The following is a 15,212-nucleotide window of genomic DNA, read 5'->3' as shown; positions in this document are numbered from 1 at the left end:
GTGAAGAAATGACTTGATGGTCTCAGTTAAGCTTTCCTGAGTTGATGCCCCAGTGCAACATTCTAGTCTTATTGTCATCACAATGCAACCTCCTATGCATTTATGTGCATTGTCCTGGCCTAAAGTAATGTTAATCCTAAACTATACTTGTCCTCACAATAGAAATTACATTATGTTTAATTCTCAAGAAAATGATAGTCCGAGAGGCTAAAAATACCAAATCCCCTCAAAATAGCTTGACTGTGTGCTAATCAGGCCCTGGCCCACTTTAATGGTTTTCTTTGGGTACTTTCTGCCTCTCCCATGAAAGTAAAAACTGAAAGAAAATTGGGTTGTTGTAGTTTTTTTCGGGCTATATGGCTATGTTCTAGAACATGGCCATATAGCCCGAAAAAACCTACAACAACCCAGTGATTCCGGCCATGAAAGCCTTCGACAATACATTGAAAAAAAATTGCACAATAAACTGGAGGACAAATTTGCAGCAGAGTTTCATACCCTCCTTTCTAAATCAAAACGACCCTGATGCTTAAGGAAAAGCAAGACTGGAATTTTTATCCTCTAGATGTGCATTCAAGATTTGCATGCCCTGAGCTACTAAAAAAAGCTTTATTTGTGTGGATTCTGTTAGTAATCAAGAGCTGTTAGGCTCAAAAATAACTCTCACTTGGGGGTGATTCCACAAAAATATAGCAGAATGCCAGAAGCACAGTTCAGAATCAGCAGAAGCTTATGTGTAGAGAGTAAGGATTAGTTTCCATTCAGAAGGATGGAGCAGGATTGTAGATCCACAAATTCATAGGTTCAAAAATAATATGTTTATGAAAGTCAAAAGAAATACATTCTGGATAGGAAAAGTTCTTGGAGCTAACTAGTTTCACTGAGATATCTTCTAAGGAAAGTAAAAATAACAAAATAGCATCCATGAATCTACATCTTGCTTGGAGAATGGCAAGATGCCTCATCACTCAAGGAAAACAAAGGTAGAAAGACCAAGAAACATAGAGACAGGCCGCATGGCAAGCTCAGGGCAATAAAAATATCTTTAAAGAGGAAATTACATCTTCCCTGAAGATATCACATTGCTACGTATTCAGAGGAAAGAGATGGTGGCATGTAGAATGAGTAAGACAACACCCTTTCTAAGCCCCTTCTTGAGACAGGCATGCAAAGGGAACTTGGGGAAGGAATCCCTCATTCTAATCTATCTAGGCTAACTACTCATTGAGGGCTGGAGACGTGCAGTCAGGGATGAAACCCAACAGATTTACATGATTCTAAATCATAGAATCATAGAGTTGGAAGAGACCTCATCCAGTCCAACCCCCTGCCATTCAAATCACCCCTGACAGATGGCCATCCAGCCATCTGTCAGGAAGAAATTCTATTGTAATGATAGAATTATAGAATCCTAGAGTTGGAAGAGATCTCATGGGCCATCCAGTCCAACCCCTGCCAAGAAGCAGGAAAATCATGTTCAAAGCACCCCCAAAAGATGGCCATCCATCCTCTGTTCAAAAGCCTCCAAAGGAGGAGCCTCCAGCACACTCGGGGCAAAGAGTTCCACTGCTGAACAGCTCTCACAGTCAGGAAGTTCTTCCTAATGTTCAGGTGGAATCTCCTTCCCTGTAGTTTGAAGCCATTGTTCCGCATCCTAGTCTCCAAGGAAGCAGAAAACAAGCTTGCTCCCTCCTCCCTGTGACTTCCCCTCACATATTTATACATCGCTATCATGTCTCCTCTCAGCCTTCTCTTCTGCAGGCTAAACATGCCCAGCTCTTTAAGCTGCTCCTCATAGGGCTTGTTCTCCAGACTCTTGATCATTTTAGTTGCCCTCCTCTGGACACATTCCAACTTGTTAATCTCTCTCTTCAACTGTGGTGCCCAGAATAGAACACAGTATGGCCTCCCCCCATCCACAGGACCAGAATTCATTCATAGAATCATACAGTTGGAAGAGACCTTGTGGGCCATCCAGTCCAACCCTCTACCAAGAAACATTCACTTACATCCAAGAGAGAGAGAGAGAGAGAGAGAGAGAGAGAGAGAGAGAGTTATCACTAGGCATTTTCTAGGTCCTCTTGCTTGATTCCATCTTAGGTATTGACCAGAAATTGATCGCAGAACCATTCTGGAGGAAACAGAAATGTTAATGAGGTGTCCTCACAGAGCTGTTCATTCCTAGGATCATCGTAAATCAAAGCTATCCCTTTGCAATTGAAAAATTGATGTCTTTGTTGATTGTCATGACATTTATTTCAGTTTGGTAACCCTGTGCATGAAAGATCTACAAGACATCATATTAACAATGTCCCTGCTTAAATCTTGAAAACTCAAGGTTCTATTTTTTAAATTATTATTATTATTATTATTATTATTATTATTAACTTTATTTATACCCGGCAAAATCTCCTGAAGGACTTGATGTGGCTTACAAAGGCCAAGGCCACCACCACCACCAACAACAACATACAATACACAGTAAAACTCATAATCAAATAATAAAACAAGAGCAAACAATAAAACAATGACACCGAGATGCAATTAAAACCTAGAGGCCAGGCTAAATGTAACATGCAGGTAGGCAGGTCCCAAACCATTTAGGCCTTTGTAGGTGAGTACCTGCACCTTGAATTGGGACCGGAAAATGAACGGCAGCCAATGGAGCTCCTTGAACAGGAGGGTTGACCTCTCTCTGTAAGGAGCACCAGTTAACATCCTGGCCGCCGCCCACTGGACTAGCTGAAATTTCTGAGCTGTTTTCAAGGGCAGCCCCATGTAGAGCGCATTACAGTAGTCCAATCTAGAGGTGACCAAGGCATGGACCACCCCAGCCAGATCAGCCTTTGCGAGGTACGGTCGCAGTTGGCGCACGAGTCTCAATTGTGCAAAAGCCCTCCCGGACACCACCGATACCTCTGAGCCTCAAGCGTAAGTGATGAATCCAAGAGGACTCCCAAACTATGGACCTGTGACTTCAGGGGGAGTGAAAGGAGGAGGATGAATGGGATTGTGATGGTATTGGACAATTTGGCTCTTTTAACTGTAATGATAATGTTTTAATGTGTATGGTGCTGATATTTTAATCGTGTAATGAAGTGGCATTGTGTTGTTATTGTATATTCTTTGTATGTTAACACATGTTGTGAACCGGTCCGAATCCCCTTGAAGGTGAGAGGGTCGGTATATAAAACCTCGAAATAAATAAATAAATAATAAATAACCCCGTCCAGCACAGGTTGCCACCCAATACCCCAAAAAAATTAGACTTTTTCCTATACCTTTTCCTTCTTCTTTCCCATTCACCAAGTATTATTTCCCTTTTTCAGTGAGCCATGTTGTCCCATGAATTCTATTTGGTTCATTTTTAAAACACTGAAATTCATTAGTTTCTTTCCTAATGTAATTAAAAGAGCTGGAGTTTAAGAAAATCCAGCCGTCTGGAAAAGTGAACATGACCAATTCATCCATTCTGACTTTCAGGGGGACGGAAGGTTGTAGTGCTGTGTTCATGGCTATTTACCAACATAATTCCCCGAACGGGTACTGCACACTGTTGAGAAAGCATTCATTTTAACAGGTGGGGCTCCCACTGAGTAACGCAGCGGAGCAGGTTTCCTCAGTGGGATGGGAGCGGGGAACTCAATTTAGTCCCTTCGCACTGATGGCATAGAAATCATTCCCTTTAACATATCTCCACGCTCTTGTTTTGGATGTCAAAGCCTCAAGGCCATAGTTCAGAGCTGTTCATTTGATCTACATTAAGAAGGATATTTCTATTGAGGGAATCTAAAGACTTTATTCATTTGGAGTGACTTTAATGTTTTTTTGATAAGCAAAGTTTACAGAGGAGGCGTGTAATTGGTACATAACCATTTCTTGTCTATCAAGTTCCTTAATCCCGGCACGTTAGAATAATTTTGCATCTGGCCAGAGGTAAATTAGTTCTGTTTCTCTCTCTCTCTCTCCTACCTACTTTTTATTTATTTATCTGAATTCCTTTCGAGGATTATTTTCTGTCTGTTTCTTCCTCTCTCTGTCTTTGCCAGTTTGATTGATACACACACACACATATATCAAAGTGGTTGCAATTAATTTTCCTGTGTTGATGATCTGAAAATTAAAGAGCAGAAGTAACAAATAGCAAATCAAAGCAGGGTTCTGGAGAAAAATATCTACCTGATAAAAGTTGCTCAAGTTTATTGAAGCTGAAGGGAAAATTGTGACATGTCCCCTCCTCCTTTGTCATACAGCCCATAAAAGTCATACTCTAGTGCCACCTAGTGTGCCCAAAACCTGGGAGGAATTTTGTGAAACGGTTCTCTAACTTAATGTAAAACTATGCGTCCCAGGTCCAACCTTCTAACCTGATTGGTCCTCTGTAGTGATATTATGCCTTTTAATAGCCCATTGGTTAGTCTAGTGCAGTGAAATAGAGCTATCCATACACTAGAAGGAAGAAACTCATTTCCCCATTGTCTCATCCTGCAGAAACCTCTGTGCTTTCACATTATCAGCCTTAAAGGTAAAGATAAAGGTTTAACCCCTGACCTTAAGTGGCTGACTCTGGGGGGTCCATTTCTAAGCCAGAGCCAGTGTTGTCCATAGACACCTCTAAGGTCATGTGGCCAGATTGACTTCATGGAACGCTGTTACCTTCTCCACTGAATCATTGAGATTTACTTACATGTTAATTCATTACACAGCAATTGAATAAATAAGTCTATTTTAGGTTCTTGTGGGTTTTTTCGGGTTATAGGGCCCTGTTCTAGAGGCATTTCTCCTGACGTTTCACCTGCATCTATGGCAAGCATCCTCAGAGGTAATGAGGTCTGTTGGAATTAGGACAATGGGTTTATATATCTGTGGAATGGCTGGGGTGGGGCAAAGAGCTCTTGTCTGCTGATGCTAGGTGTGAATGTTTCAACTGACCACCTTCATTAGCATTTGAAGGCCTGGCTGAGCCTGGGAAAATCTTTTGTTGAGAGGTGTTAAGATGTGTCTGGTTGTTTCCTCTCTGCTGTTTTGCTGTTGCAATTTTAGAGTTATTTATTTATTTATTTATTTATTTATTTGGGGTGCTTCTACCCTGCCCTTCTCAACCCCCTAGGGGGGACTCAGGGCGGCTTACAAAAGGCACAATTCGATGCCTAACAATTACAACATACAATGGAATATACAATACACAAATTTACCTTAATGTAAAACGTTAATAGTGGCAGCCAGATTTTGCTCACCTTCATGGTCTCCTTCCTTCTGCTGAAATTGTCCACATGCTTGTGGATTTCAATGGCTTCTCTGTGTAGTCTGACATGGTGGTTGTTGGTGTGGTCCAGCATTTCTGTGTTCTCAAATAATATGCTGTGTCCAGGCTGGTTCATCAAATGCTCTGCTATGGCTGATTTCTCTAGTTGAAGGAGTCTGCAGTGCCTTTCATGTTCCTTGATGCGTGTTTTGGGCAATGCTGCTGCGTTTGGGGGTCCCTATGTAGACTTGTCCACAGCTGCATGGTATACGATAGACTCCTGCAGTGGTGAGAGGATCTCTCTTGTCCTTTGTTGAACGTAGCATTTGTTGGATTTTTTGGTGGGTTTGTAGATTGTTTGGATGTTGTGTTTCCTCATCAGCTTCCCTATGCGGTCAGTGGTTCCCTTGATGTATGGCAAGAACACTTTTCCTCTGGGTGGATCTTCATCTTGACTCTCGTGGCTTGTTCTTGGTCTTGCAGCTCTTCTGATGTCTGAGGTGGAGTCTCCATTGGCCTGGAGAGCCCAGTTGAGGTGGTTCAGTCCATCTTGGAGGAGGTGGGGTTCGCAGATTCTTTTTGCATGGTCTGCCAAGGCTTTAATGGTGCTTCTTTTTTGACTTGGGTGATGGTTGGAGTTTTTATGTTTTTATGTAGCTATCTAAGCCTATTTTACCTGAAACTTAAAAAAAGGTTCAGGACAAAGTGTCCCTAAATATGTCCCAAGTATCTTTCTTTCCTGAATATATTTCATTTAAATTATATTAACATCTGATATCACAAGCCAATTTAAATCACTAGATAATCAGGAAAGATGATGAGTATATCATATCTGAGTAAATTTGGAGACAAACGTCACGAGGGGAGGCTTTTTAGATTAATGAAGAATGATTAATGGAGACATCAATGATCAAAAGCCTTGATGAAGAACACTGCATCAAAAATAAGGAAGGAAAGCATCAGATATGTGAGTTGGCATACAGCTACAATTAAATGAACTTAAATACAAAGAAGCCTGACAATGAATAGCTGTGGAAGAGATGTGGTGGGTTGAGGCCATATATTCATAGGAGTGATTAGTGGTTTTAAGTGCCAGAAACAGCACGGGTCCACCACAAATGTGGAAAAACTCTGAATAAAAATAAGATTTCTTTTTACCTGAGATACCACTTCTCTAGGAATCTCTAGATATCCCAGTGTGACTTCATGATCAACATCTGCCAAATGTTGGCCATAGAATCATGTTGGAGGACCTACAAAGGGTTAGAGAAGTGTGTGAAGAAAAGGAGAGGAATGTCAACTCTTTCTCAATGGCACCAAAAGGCCTGAATACACAGGAGCTGCCAGCCATTGCTGAAGGCTTTTGCTGGCACCAGACATCATAGGAAGCAGGGAAAAAGAAGGAGGATTGTCCCTTCCTCCCTGGTTATGTGGTTGTCTTTGCAGATGTCAGAAAAGGCACACAGTGATGGTCATACCTCTGGAGGTCTAGGTGGTCCGGCAATGGCAGCAGAGGACTGCCAAGATAAGGCAACAATCCAGCAGGGCTGACCTTGTTTCAGCTCCACTAGAAAGTCCACCACCTCTGCAGGGGGTGAGGGTCATTGTAGCCATCCAGAATATTGCTATTTTGGACTGTCCTTGGTTTACAAGGCTCATGTAGATTTTTTTTTTCATGTCAGGAGCGACCTGAGAAATTGCAAGTTGCTTCTTGTGTGAAAGAATTGGCCATCTGCAAGGACATTGCCCAGGGGATGCCCAGATGTTTTGATGTTTTACCATCCTTGTGGCAGGGTTATCTCATGTCCTCCCATGCAGAGCTGGAGTTGACAAAGGGAGCTCATCTGTGCTCTCCCTGGATTCGAACCTGCGACCTGTTGGTCTTCAGTCCTGCTGGCACAAGGGTTTAACCCATTGTGCCACTGGAGGCTCCGCTCATGTAGATGAGCAGTATATGAATCTATGTCACTTGGGACTAGTTGGAGTGCAGCTGATGTCCAAAAAACCCTTTGCAGATTTTTCGCTAGAAAACCTTTGCAAAATTGTTTATAAAAAGTGCTGAAACACACAAAAACAAGCAGAAATGCCTCCGACTTTAAACATCAACCCTGCAGGGACAATTAATTTTTGAAAGCATTTCATCATGCTCATGAGGGATTTTTTAATTTAAAAAACCAGGATGTACATCCCTTCTGTTAAATATCTTAGGAGATGGATGGAAATCGGGGTGTGTTGGGAGACATCTGGAAGAGCTGCAGTAGTAGGAAAGATTTCCACGAATAAAGTAAATTTGATCCTTAAAAAAAAAGAACAAAAATTCTGCCTTGGCTGGACTTGTACTCAGTACTTATATCTTAGCTGCAGTATTTCCCACCTATAAAATGGGAGTGGTATTGATTGCTTCTGACCTGGTTTTGTATTCTGCAGATCTCTAAGGACCTCATCACACTAGAGAATGAATCCACTTTAAATCTGGGTTCTGCCTCCTGCAGAATTCTGGGGTTTGTAGTTTAGCAACCTCACTAAACTAGAAAGCCCAGAATTCTGCAGAAGGCAGAAACCGGATTTTAAGTGGATTCATTCTCTAGTGTGATGAAGTAGTCTGTTCTGTGTTTGACTCCCACTCTATATTAACTGAGAAAAATGTTGGTATATGGGAGCAGTTGGGTTTTTTTTACGAGCAACATCTGCATTCAGTTCAAGGCAATGGAATGGGAATTACTCAGACTGTGCTATTGAGGATGCAGACATGGGCAAACATCTCCCTTCCAGGTGTTTTGGACTTCAACTCCCACAATTCCTAACAGCCTATGAGTCCAAAACAACTGGAGGACTAGACCAACAGGCCGCAGGTTCGAATGTTTGTGCATTTGGTTATGCATTTTATTGCATTTAGTTGTGAACCCAAGTCTAGCCACCTCTCTTCATGGATAACAAGTATCTAACATTTTAGGGTTGAATCTAAGGGCCCTTCCACACAGTCCTATATCTCAGAATATCAAGGCAGAAAATCTAAAAATATCCACACAGCCCAGTATCCCAGAATATCAAGGCAGAAAATCCCACAATATCTGCTTTGAACTGGGCTATCTGAGGGCGGATCTGGACAGTCTTTTATCCCACAATAATCCACAATAAAAAATGTTTGTGGGAGGCTGTCTACACCCATCCCAGAAAGCACACACGTTCTGGGGTGGGTGTCCAGATGTTCTGCTGGGACTGACCATCTGGGGACCCTACCCCCCTCCTCCAAAGCCTCCAAACCAATTTAAAAAGTGAAATAAACTTACCCAACCCATTAGAGTCTTGCTGGAGCTCTCCCGGCCCATAAAAATAACACATCGGGGGGGGGGGGGGGGCAGGAGACGGTTTTCCTGGTTTGTGCCGAATTAATTGCAGGTTGGCCAGAATGTCGTCTGGACAGACCCCTTTTTATTGTGGAACTTTTCACAATAAAGGGGCTGTCTGGACCGGCCCTGAGTCCACACTCAGATAATATGGGATTTCCTGCCTTGATATTCTGGGATATAGGTCTGATTGGAAGGGCCATAAATTAGAGGTTAACATCCAATGCTTCTGATGTTCTTCTTGGAAGGCTAGCTCTGCTCTTTTTTCAGATAATGAGTCAGAGACATTCATCCAACCCTTCTGCCCCATCATGCTGAAACTTAAACCTTAGAATCGAGGATGTTTCCATCTGATGTCAACTCTGGCATTGGCAAGATCTAAAAAAGGGTTTTAATCCCAGCTATTTCCGTTCCACTTAATTGACTTACGCTTCCGCTTCATCCCAAAGACAATTCATCTTTGCCCTCCTTGATTCTGAAATAATCGTTATCCTTGTTGGCAGAGAGGAAGGAGGGAAGAAGAAAATCCCTAAGCGATGTTGGAAGGAGAGATGACATTGGCACGAGATGTTCAAAGGGTGGAAAGCTTGGGAGGAAGCCCAGATGTTATTTGTGCAGTTTTCAGAATTGGACTTGAGTATATGTATATATCAGGAGAACATCTTTGTTCGCCTTCTCTCTACAATCCTTCTTTTGGGAGAGACAGCTTTATTCAAGTAATCCCCCCGATTATAATTCAGTGATTGGAAGTTTAGAGCAAAAGTGATTGGAAAGTGTGTCAGCATCAGCCATCTTCAAGCCCACTGCAATCCTAGACATGTCTACTCAGAAATAGGAACCACAGACCTCAAGGAGCCTGTAGGATTTTGTGAATATGATGTCCCATTTTACTTTGTCATGTAAAGGAAAAGATATTTCCCCCTTTCCTCTCAGTCTTTCTATAAAAGCCCAGTTCAAAGTTGGGTGTCAGGTGAATCTTATTTCAATATAAGCAACACAACAATTTACAGTCAATCCTCTGCATCCACTAATTCTTCATCCATGGTTTCAGCCATCCACACCATTGAGAATATTGGGGAAAAAGCATTTCAAAAGTAAACTTGGATTTTTTCATTCTAATATTAGAAATCTCATTTTACTTTGCCATTGTATTTAATTTTTTTACAGTAAATTCTTTGTGTATACTTAAGGAATAGCTCAGACACAGTCTTTGTGGTGGCTGATGTCCTGTGGGAATAGAATTGACATAATATTCAACACAGGAACTTTGTTAGCATCTTATAGGTTCCCACAATGGTGACCACAGTAATGGGACAAGAGGAGGTCCTTACACTGGGGGGGGGGGGGGGGTGAACTCATTTTGCCTTCTATCCCATAACTACACCCTATCTCAAAGTTACCTGAGGACAATAAAAAAGTTTGGGAGCACAGAGCCGAACATATGGCACATGTATTTCTATCCGTTCTGTGCACTATCCAACATCTGCTACCTGAGGCAGTGGCCTCATTCTGCTGAATAGTGGAAATGGTCCTGTGTCTGGAAGTGCTTGTTTGGAGAACCCATTGGGCTGCACTGTAAACTTGCTTATGGCAGAACCAAGACTTCAGTGAATATATTCACCCCACCCCCTAATGCTCACTTTTTTGGGATGCTTACGTGGAAATGAAAATATGGGCTTTTCATATTGTGACTCTCAAATTGTTGGATTCCTTAGAGAAAACCAGGATTGAATCTGTAATGATTTATCACCCTCTTCAATAGTTTAGCTAATTTTTGGAACTACTGAGATAAAAAACAAAATCACTTCTAGCCCACATTTGCATACAAGCATACAAGGTCAAATGCTTTCATTTCTGCCAAGGCTGGACTCGTGTTTGCTGCCTGAAACTATCTCCTTTAAACACTAGCACTACTGAAGTCAATGAACTACCTGAACAGGTTTAACATCTCGCTAGCATTACTGTGGCCTCCAAGACTTCACAGGAAGTGTCCATCTCTCACATCCTTGACTTGAGGGTAGGGACGTAAAACTTCACAAATTTCATTCTTACGTAAAATAAGACTTAAAGATACACCTGTTTGCTGATCTCTTTTAGCGATCCTGCTCACTTTCATTGTGACAATATCTGACATCTTCTCTGCCAGTATTGTTTGCTGAATTCTGTATTTTGTGCTTTGCTAGAAATGTTCTAACTCCAGTATTATGTATCCAGGGCAACAACCAGATGTTATGGTTACATAAAGTGCCAGACCCAGAGAACAGTGTCTTGAACAACAAACAAACTCCATGTTGGCCACATAGACCTCAGATAAGGATTACTATGCATGCTTTACATATTGCTCATGTGAACTTTGTCATTACGAGACTGATGTTTGAAATATTCTTTATTTATCTAAACCAGTGATGTGAGTAGGTCGGATTGAAAGCATTGCAGGGGTAGATCAGTGGCTCAACCTATGGGTCCCTAGATGTTTTGGCCTTCAACTCCCAGAAATCCTAACAGCTGGTAAACTGACTTGGATTTTTGGGAGTTATAGACCAAAACACCTGGGGACCCACAGGTTGAGAACCACTGTGGTAGATCCTCTGGCCAAAGTTATTCTTCATTGTTGTTTGCTTTTTTGCTCAGTTTTACTTTTCTTAGCTTTCTGTTCCACCTTGGGGTAGTATTTCTGTTCTACCTAACTCATGTACAAATAACAAATATATACAAATATGTTTTGCTATTTTGCTCCTTGCTGAAAGAGGTAATTGAATACTTCTGTTTTCAAATAATAGTCATAGGCTGGGACTTATTCTTCACTTTCTACACAGAATTTTTTTCTGTGCTGAAATGTTTTTTATTTACAGAAAGCCATGCATTTTTAAAATGTTTTTATTGTAATGGTATTCATCTAATCCATCCAAGCAGACAAACGTCAGTGTGCTGGAAGAAGCAAAGACCACCAGCATTGAAGCAATGGTTCTCCAACATCAACTCCGCTGGGCCGGCCACATAGTCTGGATGCCTGACCACCGTCTTCCAAAGCAGTTGCTCTACTCTGAACTTAAGAATGGAAAATGGAATGTTGGTGGGCAGGAAAAGAGATTTAAAGATGGGCTCAAAGCCAACCTTAAAAACTCTGGCATAGACACTGAGAACTGGGAAGCCCTGGCCCTTGAGCGCTCCAGCTGGAGGTCAGCTGTGACTAGCAGTGCTGCAGAATTCGAGGAGGCATGAGTGGAGGGTGAAAGAGAGAAACGTGCCAGGAGGAAGGCGCATCAAACCAACCCCGATCGGGACCGCCTTCCACCTGGAAACCAATGCCCACACTGCGGAAGAAGATGCAGAGCAAGAATAGGGCTCCACAGCAACATGCGGACCCACAAGGAAACGCATAATGGAAGACCATCTTACTCGTCCAACGAGGGATCGCCTAAGTAAGTAAGTAATCCATCGAAATAACCTTACTTTGCATACACCCATAAACCATTACATTTTGCCCCCTTTTTCTCTCCCCCCCCTCCCTCCAACTTTACAAGAAAACATTTTTTAAGTGCAGCCAGTCCAGGATTCTGTCCATTTTTTCCTTTATCCGATCATTAGCTTTCCTTCTTCAACCCTTTTCACATATCTTGACCAGTTCTCTTTAATTCTTGTAGACCATGGTATATCTTGTTGTATTGTTCCCATAATATCCGATTGTGCTTGTTCATAAGTGTATTCGTTCCATCTGTCCATTGTCCGTTTTTTCTTATCCTTCCATCCCAATGCTATTACAGCATGGACAGCTTTGACCATCACTATCAAAGTTTGTTGGTTTTCTTTCTTCAGTGTTTGTAGGCCCAAAGTTCCAATTTCCAACAGTCCCGGCCCAATCTACAAATTTACCTTGAATAAACCCTCCTCCAGAAAGCCATGCATTTTGTGCAGAATTTTTTTTGAAGAAAAATCCATTTTTTTGTGCGTGAGTGTCCATACACACACATTCTTTCTGAGCAAAACAACATCTATGTTTATGTGTTTTCCAAAATCCCTAACTTGGACGATTTTTCTCAGTACAGTATTCTCATCATCAGGGATTTCCAGCATTCAGCAAATCCACTTTTGGGTTGTTTGAATATTTTCTAATGGTCTTTCCACCCCAATGTGAGGGAGCCGCCTCCCTCTGCCTCAAAGTAGAATCAAAGAATCATATGTTGGAAGGGGCATGCAGGCTTGCCAATGACTGGGACGTATAGAGTTTACCATTCCCATTTCCTTTTTTTTCCCAACCCTTTCTTTACTTCAATAGAAAAAAACTTCTGGAATGTTGTTTGGTACAAATGGGAGCGATGCTCCACATGCCTTCATCAAACCATATTTCTGTGTGAAGGGATCAAAAAATATGATGCCTGCTCTAAATGTCTATGTTCTTACATAGTCTAAAACCTCTTAAAATTGTGCTTTGGGTCTTCTCTTATGGTAGTAGAAAGGACAACAGGGACCTGAGAAAGCAAGAGAAAAGTTGCATTGCTCCGCCATGCCTCTCCTGCACTTATAATTGCATGTGGATTTAACAACTGAATGGGTTCCAGTTTGCCCAGTGGCAACTGATATCATGCTTGGAACAAACATTACAGAGTAATTTTATACCACTATAATTGCTATGGGCCGGTGCTATGGAATCATGAGAGTGATAGTTTCACAAAATCTTTAACCTTCTCTGCCGAACAATCCTGGCACCCCCCCCCCCCCAACTACAAATCTATGGATTTCATATAATTGGGCCATGGTAGTTAAAGTGATGTCAAACTGCATCAGTTGTATAAGTGTAGAGCCAGTCTCTATTAGTATTAGGCAGAAGGACGTTGTAACATAACTAGCATGTAGCTACTTGAGTGTAGGTTTACACTTCTCAAGTATGACGCAGGATCTTAGCCCCTGGAATTGAAACGTGTTTTTTAAAAAGAGGCCAAGGAGTCAACAAACAAAACAATTCCCTCCTGATCGATTCCTTTTCCCCCTTTCAAAATGCAGAACCTTTTAATTTCCTTTTCCCCCAGCTACTTTGATTAGCCTCATGGGCCGATAGCTCAGAGGCAGATACCTTGGGATATGTGGCACATGACTTCATTTAATATCTGCGAGCCATGGTTTGTGTGATAAGCTGAGTAGAAAAATCTGGTTTATTAGCTGCTTTTCTTCATGGAGAATATTGTTGGAACTGTGCGCATGGTACAATAAGTTCCCTGTGACAACCATGTTGGATGACGATTTGGATTTTGACGTTGCTTTTTCACAGCTTACATTTCACACCAGCAGTCGACTAGATTTCTCATCAAGGTTTCTGTAAGCCTCAAACAAAGATGCTATTTTTACCGTATCAGACAGACTCTTTCTCTCTTTTGCACACACAATGCTAAACTTCCAACCTGCCATTTGAGTTGGACAAGTACATTTCTTATCCTAGGGGAGGGGGAGATAGGAGAACGACCCTTGTTTTACATAAAACAAGCCTTTGAAGTATCAGTGAGTTGACAAAGCAGAGAAAAAGAGCCACACTTCATCTCTTTTTGCAAAAGAGCACCCTTCGAAAATGGGTCTGTACAAACCCTAGACACTCTAGATCTTTAACAAAGGCTTAGGCAAATGATTCATATTCCTCTGAACTTGACAGAAGAAATTGGCCATGGTTGTATGATGTGAGGAAGAAAACCGAAAGTCTTATTGGTAGGACTGAGCAAACAATTCAGTCAAATTCCAAGTCCTGTACCAAATCAGTCCAATTTGGATTGATATAGATCAGGTGTGAATCAGATTACCTTTGTCAAAATTTAGACTAAATGAGACTGAATTAGTCTGAAATGTTTAGGTCTGATTTGGCAACATGGCAAACTGAAATTAAATGAAAATTAGATGGCTTGTGTCCAAAGAGTTGTACATTTCTAACAGAGAGAAGTTCTCTCCAACAGTTTCTATGTCTTGTGGCCAAAGTTGACCACAGAGGCATCCTGTGGCCAAAGTTGACCACCACTATAAATCTTCCTTTCCTAATTCCCTCCCAAGGTAGTTTCATGCCTCCTTGACTTGTTTATCTGTGGTTTATATCTTTGCTTTGTCTGAATGAGTTTCTGTTTTGATATCAATGTAGTTTTATAAGAGTTTTATTGGGCACTGGTTTCTTTTGAATCTATTTTTATACCCCTCTCTGTTTTATACTCTATATCCTTTTTATTAGAGGTTTGTATCATGAGAACATGATTCAGTGTAATGATGATAAACAGTAAGGCCACAAGAAAAAGAGAAAGGTTACATTATAGGTAGACTGACTCCATCAAGAAAACCATAGTTCTTGATTTACAAGGCCTCAGAAGGACTGTTGATGACCAGGACTCCAGCTCTGGCATTAGGTCCTTTTTGGTGTGAGCTACTGTTGTTAACAACAAACTTGAGGTTGGAATTAGAGTCAGAATTCTTCACTAAATTCCTTCTTGAAGGAAGCAGTGTGGAATTTTAACAATATTCTTCCTACTGCAAGGAAGTCCATGGAAACCAATTTTCAAAGTTTGTTTGCAACTTGGAATTTATTCTGTGCTAAATTTCAGGTAATTGTTTTGCATGCTGTGTGTCAAAGGGTAGGTCTGTGGAGGAGTTGT

Source organism: Anolis sagrei, chromosome 5, assembly GCF_037176765.1.
Source record: "Anolis sagrei isolate rAnoSag1 chromosome 5, rAnoSag1.mat, whole genome shotgun sequence".
NCBI classification, from domain to species: domain Eukaryota; kingdom Metazoa; phylum Chordata; class Lepidosauria; order Squamata; family Dactyloidae; genus Anolis; species Anolis sagrei.
This window is presented reverse-complemented; position numbering follows the sequence as displayed.